Source organism: Taudactylus pleione, unplaced genomic scaffold (genome assembly GCF_031769625.1).
Source record: "Taudactylus pleione unplaced genomic scaffold, aTauple2 ptg000326l, whole genome shotgun sequence".
Classification (NCBI taxonomy): Eukaryota; Metazoa; Chordata; class Amphibia; order Anura; family Myobatrachidae; genus Taudactylus; species Taudactylus pleione.
This window is the reverse complement of record NW_028284727.1, coordinates 3,664,856-3,678,495: the sequence shown is the minus strand read 5'-3', so window position 1 is coordinate 3,678,495 and position 13,640 is coordinate 3,664,856. Positions and strand designations below refer to the sequence as shown.

The 13,640-nt window shown below is 47.0% G+C and overlaps 1 pseudogene; it reads left to right on the top strand.

Moving 5' to 3' along the window:
- Positions 1-5,989: 5,989 nt before the first annotated feature.
- LOC148509460 (U2 spliceosomal RNA) lies at positions 5,990-6,165 on the top strand (annotated as a pseudogene).
- The last annotated feature ends 7,475 nt before the right edge of the window (positions 6,166-13,640 follow it).

The following is a 13,640-nucleotide window of genomic DNA, read 5'->3' as shown; positions in this document are numbered from 1 at the left end:
CAGACCATTCAGCCGGAAAATGACAGAAGGTGTTCCCAAGGGAGAGAGCAGAGGCAAGGCTTCAGCAAACAGTGCAGGGACAGTCAGCATTGGAGTTCCCTTTGATGAGGCGATGAGCACCTGCAGATCATGCCTTGAGACCAACTGCAGAGCCCGAGGTGTCACCATCCCCCTACCACGGGCAGCAGGATATGTTCAGGTAAGCAGGAGGGCTGTGCCATACTTCACTCCTGGATCTCTGCAGGGATGACAGGCACCATGGAGAGTGAGTGACCACATTGGGAGGTAGAGCCAGGGGTACCGGCACTCTAGAGACTTTCACAGGGGCAGGTAGTTCAGCAGCCCCGGAGCTCCAGGCAAATGGGAGTACCCAACAGGGTACAGAAGTCACTACTCATCAGCTGTGCAAGGCAAGGTGGAGTTCCGCAGGGATGAGAGTTCCAGAAGAAAACACCTTACCAATACAGGCAGCATTCTCAGACGCAGGAGGCATGGCCGCACGGTATGTATACCAGGTGCAGGGGGGACAGATCTTTTGTGGGCAGCACCACAGGTAACCAGTTGCAGGAGGAGGACCGAACCCCAGACAGTCCAGCAGAGATTCTACCTGGACCCCGCCGGTGGGAAAAAGCAGCCTGATGAGTGTGATCTGGCACCGGGAGTTGTACAGGGGCACTGCTCTCGATCACCAGGACCACTGATCATACCAGCTCATAGCTAGAAGTAGAGGAGTCACAAAGGGAGAGAGTTTCAGGTAATCCCAGCTTTTAGAGCAGTTAAACACGGCTTACTACGGTGCATAGAAAGTGACTCCAAACCTAAGAATAGGGTCAAAGTCCTTGTTAGAGTATCAATATAGCTGAGGCATTCAACTAAAGGTATTTTTTTTTAGGTGCTGCGGGTCATATGACCCGCTGGCGTGCGTTCCAGGCTTTGCACATATGACCCGCAGCACCCGTATGATGTCGCCATCATCGGAGGGTGGCAGGACATTAGATCTTGGGTGAGTGTGCTTTAGAATTAATTAAGAGGGTATTTAAGGGGATTGAATTTCATTCTGAGCCATGCTTCTGATTAAGGACCCACCAAGGTCAGAAACTCGTTAAGCTTGGCTATATGCTTTTTGTGGTACTTGTGATCATCGCTGTCCATTATCTTATGTAACTGGGGAGACACAGGGCCTGATTCAAACCCACTCGTGAGCGCTGAGCGCTCACAAGCGGGTCGATGTTGCCCAAGTGCGCATGCGCACAACGGAGGCGGCTCCGTCGTGCGCATGCGCGAGACCCGAATAACGATGGCCAAGCCGTCGTTATGGGTCTTGCACCAAAGGGGGCATGCTGTCGATGGTGATTGACAACACGCCCCCTTTGGTGGGCGTGCCGGGGGTGTGGCTGCCCAGACAGAGGCATTCCCATGGGAGCATGGGGCCGGCCCCACTGACATCACCAGTGATGTCAGTGGGAGTGCTTTTGGCTCTGATAGATCCAAATGCACTCCAGGGCTTGCGGCAGCGAGACCCTACCGCAAGGGTCTCGTCGCAAGCCCGATGGTCAGGGACTGCCCTGATTCAGAGCGAGCGCTCTGTCAGAGCGTCCGGCTCTGAATCAGGGCCACAGTCCGGACCTGTATCTACAACTTCAACCTGAAATCTGGGTGATCCAAGGAGGACATTGAAAGCGGTGCTGCTCAGCCACAAAAGATTCATGTTATATGCTGTTTTTGTTCCTTGATCTTGTAAGTGCATTCTATTATTAAATTGACCTTTTATCTTAAGGTTTTGCACTATTTTTTCTTTCTGTACCCTTATCTGCCCATTGCCTGGGAGACACAATTGTTGTTTCAGAACAAAGATACAAACATCTGTGGAACATCTTGTATCAAGGTGGACTTACCTGTAAAGAAGGACTTTAACTGGACTATGGGCCTGATTCAGAGCCGGACGCTATTTACGCTCGCTCGTCCAGAAAATAGGGGTGGCTATTCAAATGAACCGTTCGCTGTTTGCGGTCTGTTGACGCCTCTAGGTCTGAACGAGCGAACAAAACTTGCGGTCGTTTTTTGGGAAACTACACCCCCTGGCCGCTCGAATCCTACGTCATGTCCGCTATTTATTAGATTAATCGAGTACATCGAACAGGGTTTGAGCTGCTCGCTATTCTTGTGGTTGGTTTTTGCTACCACAATTTTGCAAGCAGTTCTGGCTTAAAAAAAACCCAGTGACATGGTCAATGACGCTGCTGTTTTAAATATGCACACCCATAAAACGCCCGTTTTGACCTTTAAGCACGCCTGCGTTCGGATCTCCACTCCCCGTTTTCAAGCACCTTCCCCTGTTACCACCCACATACGCCTCATTCTGTCACTCAAATTATCAGGCATTCGCTATTTTGCGAGCACATGAATTTCGGCCGCACTGACTGGTTCGCGCATGCGTATAACGATCCGTACGCATGCGCAGTTGGGCAAACATCGCTCGGAGCGAATGAGCTGCCGCTTACGAGTGGCTCTGAATCAGGCCCTATATGTAATGTGACCTCATTTCATATGATTTTTTATCATTTATGGTTTACATGTGGAGATAGATAGCGCAGAATCAAGTACACTTCCTATTTTCTATTGTTTGCTTTTGGGTTGTGGATGTACATCCCCTTGTGTATTTTCTAGCAGCATATCCTATTTCTTTACAGCGCACTGTTCATTAGAACCCCCTATTTTTAATTTTTTTAGGGTAAAAGCCTGATTTTATAGCAAAGCGGCCACTCTAGGTGCCCCGCCCACCGGAAATCCAATTCCTGGCATATTTTAAAATATATTTTGGGTTTGTGGCGCTTAAATTTGCCTCATTGTTTGACTTTGGACCAGCTGGAGGCATTCGTTTTCGCCATTTGCAAGAACAAGCAGTTATATGATACATCTCGAGGTTTTTGTCTTCCTCGAGTGGGCTTCATCAAGGAAGTGCAATGGTTATAAGCAGCAGTAGATTGTGACATCACAGAAGAATGTTGTTATAGTGGCAGAATCTGCTAGCTGACTGTTTACATTCTATTGCCATGGTGACCGCATGGCAGCCACTCCTGTATATTCTGTGGAGCGTGTGAACATTCTGTAAACACTTTTAACAATGTTTCAGACTGTCTGATGAACTGCCGAGACAACACACGAAGAAAGGAAGGCTGTCTGCTGGCTTGTGGGTGTGACAGAGGCTTGCAGGAGGCAGTACACCCACAAATCATGCATCCAGAGAGCAAGCGAGGGAGGGAAGGAAACCTGCAGTGTATCTGCTTGTTGAGCAAGCCAAAATCAATAGGTGCAAAAATATGGGCCTGGCTGTGGGTCAGTGCAGTTTCTGGAAGTGACTTGGACAGATCCGCAGGAGGCTCTCTAGAGTTAATAGGTGGTGCTGCAGCAGTGGCGTAACTAAGGGGGGTCGAGTAGGGCGTGCGCCCTGGGCACCGTAGTGTGTGTTAACCAGCAGCCAATGAGAGTCAGACAGACTCTCATTGGCTGCTGCTGCTGCTGCACACACATCACCGCCAAGCTGCGGCAATGTGTGTATTAACCAGCAGCCAATGAGAGTCAGACAGACTCTCATTGACTGCTGAGCTCCCACTGCAAGAGCCGGCTCCCTTCCGGCTCCTGCAGTGGGTAATGGGAGAGATGTCATGACATCTCTCCCACAATGCAGAGCGCGCTAGTCCGGGAGGACTGACGTGCGGCGCCGGGAGCAGTGGCTGGGGCCGGAGCGTGGATTCAGGTTTTGTTTTTTTTCTTTACTTGTTTTGTGTGTCTGCACATTGGGGGGGGCACCATTACAGGGGGGGACCACTACTGGGGGTACCATTACAGGGGGGACCACTACTGGGGGCACCATTACAGGGGGGCACCATTACAGGGGGGACCACTACTGGGGTCACCGTAACAGGGGGCACCATTACTGGGGGGGGACCACTACTGGGTGCACCATTACTGGGGGACCACTACTGGGGGCACCATTACTGGTGGGGACCACTACTGGGGGCACCATTACTGGGGGGACCACTACTGGGGGCATCATTACTGGGGGGGAACCACTGCTGGGGGCACCATTACTGAGGGGGGACCACTACTGGGGGTGGGGCACTACTTGGGACTAGAATTGGGGGGGGGACTTATATTGGGGGCACTGCATTGGGAGGGGGAATCTCTACTGGGGACTACTACTACTCTAGGGGACCACTACTGCAGCCACTAAATAGGGAGGAAAACTACAGGGGGCACTGTATAAGGGCACTGGATAGGGGGGATCACTACTGAGGGCCTGCATAAAGGGGACCACTACTGGGGGAACTGCATGGGGGGACTACTGCTGGGGGCACTATATAAGGGGCTTGCTACTAGGGGCACTGCATTGGGGGGACCACTAGGGGCACTAAATAGGGAGGAAAACTACAGGGGGCACTGTATAAAGGGCACTGGATAGGGTGGATCACTGCTTGAGTCCTGCATAAGGGGGACCACTACTGGGGGCACTTCATAAGGAGGGGGACTACTGCTGGGGGCACTATATAAAGGAGCACTGCATAAGGGGGACCACTACTGGGGGCACCTCATAGGGCGGGAACTGTATAAGGGAGAGCACTATTGGGGAACTGAATAAGGGGAACTAATAAGGGGCTGCATTAGGGGGACCACTACTGGGGACATTGCATACTGGGGGTACTGTATAAGGGGAACTAATTGGGGGCTGCATAAGGGGGACCACTACTGGGGGTACTGTATAAGGGGTACTACTATGGGCCTGCATAAGAGGGACCACAACTGGGGACATTGCATACTAGGGGTACTGTATAAGGGACACTACTGGGGTTAAGGTGCATATGGAAAGGAATATTCAGAGTGACGATAAAGGGGTGTGTCATGTTGACACGCCCCATTTTTAAGTGGCCACTCCCATTTTTTAACGTGCGTGCCTTAGGCGCGCGCACATAGGGGGTGTCTCCATTTTTACATTTGCCCTGGGCTCCAAATACCCTAGTCAGGGCTGAAACTAGTATTTTTGTCACCAGGGGCAAGACAGTAATTTGGCGCCCCCCCTGGTAATTCCCCCTGCAGCAGTGCCCCTATAGTAATGTCCCCTGAGGTAATGCCCCTGTAGTAGTGCCCATATAGTAATGCCCCTGTAGTAGTGCCCATATGATAATGCCCCCATAGTGATGCCCCATAGCAATGCCCCTGTAATAGTGCCCATATTGTAATGCCCCATAGTAATGCCAATATGTTAATACCCCATAGAAATGCTTCTGTAGAGCCCATGCTCCCATATTAATGCCCTTGTGGTAATGCCCATGCCCCCATTATAATGCCCCTGTGGTAATTCCATGCCCCCATAATAATGCCCCTGTGGTAATGCCTCTGTAGTGCCCATGCCCCAATAGTAATGCTCCTGTAGTGCTCATGCCCCTGTAGTGCCCATGCCCCCATAGTAATGCCCCTGTGGGAATGCCCATGCCCCCATAGTAATGCCCTGTGGTAATTCCCATGCCCCCATAATAATACCCCTGTAATGCTAGTGCAGCTTATTAAAAAAAAAAAAACTTGCCTTGAACCTGCTCCTGAATCCAGCGTCGTGTCTGGTCCGCCGGCTGCTCCTCGGAACTATGGGGGAGACATCATGACGTCTCCCCCATAGTGCCCGTGGGGAGAGCCGTAAGCTGGAGTCCAGGAGAGAACTCCAGCCTCCGGCTACACCGCGTCGCTGCAGAGAAGGAGCCGGGTGCCTGCTGGTAATAAATATTACCAGCGGACGTCCGGCTTGGAGCCTCTCTGCAGCGCCGGGCTGAAGGTCACTGGCACTGGGTACAGCGGCTCACCCGGTGCACGTGCACCTCCAGCCCCCCCCTAGTTGCAGACCTGCCCTAGTTACGCTACTGTGCTGCAGCATTCTCCTTAATTGTGTGTGCATAGTCTGAAGGAGTGCATTTTTTTTGTCACTGATGCTTAATCGGTTATCGCTTCTAGGCCTTTTGACTAAGAAAGATCAAGTGTAGTATCTGTTTTTATCAGTTTAATATCTGATACGCCCCCTATCTGGGGACCGTATATAATAATTGGATTTTTAGAACAGGTAGATGGAAGAAGAGTTTGCACTGTCCACTCCACGCATTGACAGCCAATTCATTAAAATTATCCTTACTGTTCCAAGAATAAGGTAATAATTAACTGGCAGTGTGGAGAGATGTCATAACATCTCTCCCATCCCCACAGAGAGAGATCGCTGAGTGCGGTAGCTATGGGGGAGGCAGAGCTGCCTGTAAGTGACAGACAGGAAGGGATGTAGTGAAGATGCTGAGTGCACCGCTACTGATATACACAACAGCGGGCGCCTGGCAAAATAGAGATTGCGGTGGACGGCCGATTCCGCCCCAGCGCACCACCCTAGTTACGGCCCTGTGGATGAATATACAATTTTTTCTCTCTGCATGTTACATTTAAAGAAAATATTCCTGATTTACTTTCAACTATCAGCCCCATTGTGTTTGGGCCATTGCAACTTTCACTATTTCGTGATAATAAATATACAATAATAATTTAGAGCTATGTTTTCTAAACTCGGTCCGCAGGGACCCCAAACAGGTCATGTTTCCAGACCACCTGTAGATCTTTTAAAATCTTACATTTGTAATAAATAAACCTGTCCACCAGCTAAGAGTTCTGGAGAAATGAACTGTTCGGTGTCCCTAATGACTGAGCTTGGCACCCCTGATTTATGCCATTCTGGTATTCAGGGCTGGAGCTGTCATGAGGTGCTCCAAGGCTGCTATGATTTAAGGGGTAAATGTAAAAACTTAATGATTAAAGTGCCCCACTCTGAGTGCCAGCTTCTGAGATGGGAGAAACTGGGAATCTGCTGACTACTGCTACTCTGTGTTAGTGATGGGCTGGGAGAGTGGACTATGGTGTCACAGCATAGCAACACATTCGTAGTCTGAGCAGAGCTGGTGGGGCAGGGACATTGTGGAGCGACTGATGGAGGCAGGGGTGTCTAGGCTATAATGGACCATCAGCTAATCTTATATACAATGTAACTGAACTGGTCAATTTACCTCTACAATGCAAAAAGAAGAAGCTTGTCTTTAAATAATCACAATGCCATACTAATCCATATGGCTAGCTCAGTACATGGGTAAACTCAGCTGCACTCACCTTAACATATCACATGAACTGACTCTAAATGCATATGTTCCTAACATCAAAGGATACATTGATTTATTTGCACCTAGGAAGTACTGTTTGCTTTGATCCTCTCTACATTCTACTTATCTCTATACCTAGATTTCCCAAAGGTCAGAGTTCAACAATCATATTGTACTTGATTTACTGATATTGTATATAGCTATTATTCCCGTGGTATTTTTTGCGTCCCACAGTATTGCACAGACAATCACAAAAAGAACTTACACACTAGCTGAATAAGTTACATTGGAAAACAATGAAGTGAAACTATATTCCATCGACCTGTGTGACCTTGAACTGCCTCAGGATCACTTCAACACTATAGGATCAAAACAAAGTAGACCTGACCAAAAGCAATCTGATTCTCATGGGCCAAGCTGGGCTACTTTAGTCAACCACAAGTAAACACAACACTGCTAATGCATCATCACCTTGACATGACAGAGTAAAAAACAAGCTTTCTGTCCTGTCTTTTTATTCAGCTTGGTAACAATATATAAACATACCTGTACTTTTACAGCACATCAACTCTAACAAATTATGTAATATTAATCATTTATTTGAATCTTTTCTTTGGAGCCTTTCATTTAACCAATAAACTTTGGAACATGCACCTTCACATGTAGTTACTTCCTATATCATAGTGTGTACAGGTAGTCAGGGGACATTACTAACACACCATGTTTGATAGATACCTTTATTATGTGGACACCTGCATCAAAAATCCAAGTTTCTTTGAAAATGAAGTAATAGTTTCACTCACATCTATGTACATTTAATAATTTGAAACAATCTGACTTAAGTAGCTATATAAATCTTATGTTATTTCAAAAATAAATATAGTCAAAACTATATATTCAGAAGTACATAAAATGACAAGTCCTTGCTCCCACCAGATAAAGAAAGATTGTAGAGGTTATGCCGCCTAAGGAGTAACGGCACTATTGTATAGACGAACCCTGGCGCTACACTAAAAGGTGGTAATAATTTTAATAATGACAATAATAATAATAATAATAATAATAATAATAACAACAATACAATTTTACATTTAAATCATAGCATTTCTTGGATGTAAGGTTTCAAAAAAACACTATTTAAACATTTTACATTCTTTCAAATAAAAGAAATCTGCCATTTTAAAATATATAGTAACAATAAATTCTTTAGGAATACATGTAATCATTATGGTTAAGAAGAAGTAATAAAGAAAGAAAAACACATTTTCCAAGTGTTAAAGTGAAGATAGCAAAGATAGGAACTTAAACTAATTTGTATTGTACAAAAACAGATTATATGTATATCATTGAGCCAATGAAAGATAAAATGACCATTTAAATGCAATCTTTTCAAAAGTCTTCAGGAAATTAGGGAAAATACTATGAAATGTGTTGTGTATAAATATTATTTACTCAGGAGGAAGCGGTGATATATATATAAACAAGATTAAGGGGGAGATTTACTACAGTGTGGTTTTCAGAGCCCAACTGTAGGTTTTACTATGCTGCAGCTTGAAGTATGAATTCTCACACCGCATCTGATTTTACCAGCATAGAAAAACTAGATTACAGCCATTCAATATTATTCTTTCCATTTTCTGCAAATGCTGTTCAGCATTCTGTTCTGTGATCTGTGGGGTGAGTGCAGAACAAATGGACCCCCTTGCCTAGAGCTGAGTACCCCAGAGCTCCTCCACGTAGCCCAGGCTGGTGGGTGCCAGAGAAAAAGCCCATAATTGTTTTTGCATACTGATACTTCCAGAACTTCAAGTGCCAGCATGCATGTGGGTGGCAGCACATACTTGCACTTAAGAGATAAAAAAATTCCCATCTCTCATATAATAAATGATGACCCATAATTGAAATTATGCATTATGAATTTTGCCCCATAATTAATATAATAAACAATATTCCTGTAATTAAGTGCATAATTGATTCTCCACAAATCATTGAATAAATGTTGCCCCCCATAAATAATTTAATAAATGATGCTCCCATATTTCATCATCTTCTCCACATTTGTGGAAGCAACCTCCTACGCCTTTCGCTTACAAGATTCACGCCTGCGCTAAACACTCTTTCGGAGTACACACTGGAGGGGGGGAAACTTAGATAAAATAGTGCCAGTTTGTACAGGGGACTCCAAATTGCCTCTTTTTCCTGCCAGTACAGGTACGGACTGTCTGACATGCCTACTTGGATGCTGTCACCGATATAATCCTCCACCATTCTGTCAATGGTGACAGTATCATATGCAGTGACAGTAGACATGTCAGAAATTGTTGGCAGGTCCTTCAGTCCGGACCAGATGTCCAAACTTGGTCCTACCTGCCTGCATCATCGCCAGTGGGTTGCTTAGGATATCTAAGTTGTTTCCTGGCAGCCCCAGTTGCAGGAGAAAATGAAGAAGGAGCTGTTGATGTCTCACGTTCAGCTTCAGCTGACAGTGTTTTCACCAGCAGGTCTTTGTACCTCTGCAGGCTTGTGGCTGCCGGAAAGAGAGACACCACGTAGGCTTTAAATCTAGGATCGAGCACAGTGGCCAAAATGTAGTGGTCTGATTGTAACAGATTGACCACCCTCGAATCCTGGCAAAACAAATGAAGGGCTTCATCCACAAGTCCCACATACTGAGCGGAATCGCTCTGTCTTAGCTCCTCCTTCACTTTCTCCAGCTGCTTCTGCAAAAGCCTGATGAGGGGAATTACCTGACTCAAGCTGGCAGTGTCTGAACTGACTTCACGTGTGGCAAGTTCGAAGGGCTGGAGAACCTTGCACAACACGGAAATCATTCTCCACTGCGCTTGAGTCAGGTGCATACCCCCTCCTTTACCTATGTCATAGGTGGATATATAGGCTTGAATGGCCTTTTGCTGCTCCTCCATCCTGTGAAGCATATACTGTAGAGGGTTGAGTTCCACTGCGTCACAATCTCTTGCTTCAGGTGATGGCAGGGCAGGTTCAAGAGTGTTTGCTGACGCTCCAGTCTTCGGCACGCAGTTGCTGAATGGCGAAAGTGGCCAGAAATTTTCGGGCCACCCAAAGAGTCTCCTGCATGCCCCTGTCATTTTTCAGAAAATTCTGCACCACCAAATTTATTGTGTGAGCAAAACATGGGACGTGCTGGAATTTGCCCAGATGTAATGCCCGCACAATATTGGTGGTGTTGTCAGATATCACAAATCCCCTGGAGACTCTAAGTGGGGTAAGCCATTTGGCGATGATTTCCCTCAGTTTCTCTAAGAGGTTGTCGGTGGTGTGCCTCTTACTGAAACCGGTGATACACAGCATAGCCTGCCTTGGAGCGAGCTGGTGTTTCTGAGATGCTGCTACTGGTGACGCTGCTGTTGTTGCTGCGTAAGGTGCTACATCTACCCAGTGGGCTGTCACAGTCATATAGTCCTTATTCTGCCCTGTTCCACTTGTCCACATGTCCATGGTTAAAAACTGCATTTTTTAGGACACTGAGGACACTTTTTCTGACGTCTCTGTACATTCTCGGTATCACCTGCCTAGTGAAGTGGAATCTAGATGGGATTTGCTACCGGGGACACACTACCTCCATCAATTGTCTAAATACCACTGTACTAATGGCGGATACCGGATGCACGTCTAACACCAACATAGCTGTCAAAGTCTCAATTATCTGCTTTGCTTCAGGATGACTGCTGTTGTACTTCACCCTCCTTGCTAAGGACTGTTGGAGGGTCAATTGCTTAGTAAAAAAAAGCAGTGGTGTTCCTACTTCCTCTCTGGGATGATGAATGACTCCCAACAGCAGCAGCGGCAGCAGTAGGCATAGCAATGCAGGATCCTCTGGAGGAATCCTGGATAGGAGAGTCAGACATGCCAGTGACATGGCCTGCAGGACTACTTCCGATACTGACTGAAGAGAAAATTGACGAGGAGGGAGTTGTTGGTGTGGTTTGCAGGTGCTTGGATACAACAGGACAAAGGGATTTAGGTGTCGCTGGACTGCTTATGGTCTTAGCCACAGTTTCTGAACTTGGCAGTAACACTTTATGAATGCGCTGCAGGTGACGTATAAGGGAGGATGTTCCTAGGTGGTTAACGTCCTTCCCCTACTTATTACACCTTTACATACGCCACATATGGCAAGAGAGTTGTCTGGATTTGGATAGAAATATTGCCAGACCAAAGAGGTGGAATGTTTGGTCTTCTGCCCAGGCATGACCGTGATGGGCTTTTTCATCCCACGGACAACAACTGTCTCCCCTGGTGCCTGATTTAAACAAACCACAATACCATTAGAATCCTCCTCATCAACTTACTCCTCAGCTCCTACATCAATATGCTCATCCTGTTGTACTTCAACAGTGACATCTTCAATTTGAATATCAGCAAGTGGACTGTGGGTGCTCCTTCCAGCACTTGCAGAGGGCGTGCAAATTGTGGAAGGAGCCACCTCTACCTGTCCAGTGTTGGGAAGGCCAGGCATCACAACCGCAGCCACACTTGGACTCTCCTTGGGGATTTATGATATCTTCTTAGAACGCACAGTTCTTTGCTGTGCTTTTGCCAGCTTAACTTGTTTAATTTTTCTAGCAGGAGGAGGGCTTCCATCATTATGTGAAGCTGAACCACTAGTCATGAACATAGGGTAGGACCTTAGCCGTTCCTTGCCACTCCGTGTCGTAAATAGCATATTGGAAAGTTTACGTTTCTCCTCAGATGATTTAAATTTATTTTTTAAGGTCATTTTCCTGAACTTTTGCATTTGGGATTGTATATGCCCTCTACTATGACATTGGGCATCGGCCTTGGCAGACGACATGATGGCATTTCATCATCTACATCATGACTAGTGGCAGCAGCATCAGCACTAGGAGGAAGTGGTTCTTGATCTTTCCCTATTTTATTTTTATCAGACAAATTTTTGTCCTCCAGTTACGTGTTTTGATATGTGCGGCTAAGATTTGGGGGTTACACCACCCTTCAACAGATGATCCAGCGGGCCCTTGACTTATGACACAGGCCCATGCTTGGCACTGCTTCTTTGTTGATGCACGTGTGGCTAATGCGCACACAAGTCACAAACACAGAAAAAAAAATATTTTTTATTTTTTGGAGCACTTTGGGGTTACACCACCCTTCAACATATGAGCCAGCCGACCCTTGACTTATGACACAGGCGCATGCTTGGCACTGCTTCTTTGTTGATGCACGTGTGGCTAATGCGCACACAAGTCACAAACACAGAAAAAAAAAAATTATTTTTTTTTTGGAGCACTTCGGGGTTACACCACCCTTCAACATATGAGCCAGCCGGCCCTTAACTTACGACACAGGCGCACGCTTGGCCCTGCTACTTTGTTGATGCATGTGTGGCTAATGCGCACACAAGTCACAAACACAGAAAATTTTATATTTTTTTTTATTTTTTGGAGCACTGTGGGGTTACACCATCCTTCAACAGATGAGCCAGCTGGCCCTTGACTTATGACACAGGCGCAAGCTTGGCTCTGCTACTTTGTTGATGCACGTGCGGCTACAGCGCACACAAACAGAAAAAAAAGAATTTTTTTTGCACTTGGGGGGAGCACCCCTGATGAACAGAGCACCCCCTGGACAACACTACAGCACCCCTTTAGGACTACAGCCTTTATGGGACACTGCACAACACAGGCCAGCCAGCCCCTATGGACTTTGGAGTGGACACAGCACCTATGGACAACAGCAGCACAACACAGCCCAGCCAGCTCCTATGGACATATACATATACATACATACATATATATATATATACATATTATATATATACTGTATATATATATATATATATAGCTATATATATAGCCTGCACCACTCTCTGTATTCAATACTGTGTGCAATACTGAGATAATTTACCCTCAGAAGACTCTAGTCCGCATGGCTGGAGTGGGAGTCGCTGGCTTCGGGGCTCGGGCTGTGCTGCACTGCAGTGCTGTGCAGTACCCTGGTCCTATGGGTGCTTGGTGGCGGGTGGCAAATACGGAGGTGGAGCTGTGAATTGTCAGTCACTCACGGCTCCACAAAGGACCATGGGAGGAGTGGCCGCGGCCGGGCATGCTCAGTATGCCCTCCTGCGGCCGCGGCCATCTTTCTTGTCCCTGTAGCCAGAATGAGCTTCTGTTCAGAAGCTCATTCTGACCTGTCTGTGGTTGTCAGCCTGTCACCTGACAGTCTGACTACTGCGCTACCCGATCGCGGTAGCGGCGGGGGGACGACTGCAGAGCCATGGAATGCCCCTAGGTATTCCCAATGCCCTAGGCATTTGCTTAGAATGCCTATGCCTAGGGCTGGCTCTGGGTGAGGCACAGGAAGAAAAAGGGGGGGGCTTTGCCTCTTGTTGTGGAGGATGAGTGGGGCCTGTCCTCTGCAGTATTGTTGTATGCCTGGAGAATGAGCCCCACTCATCCTCCGCAG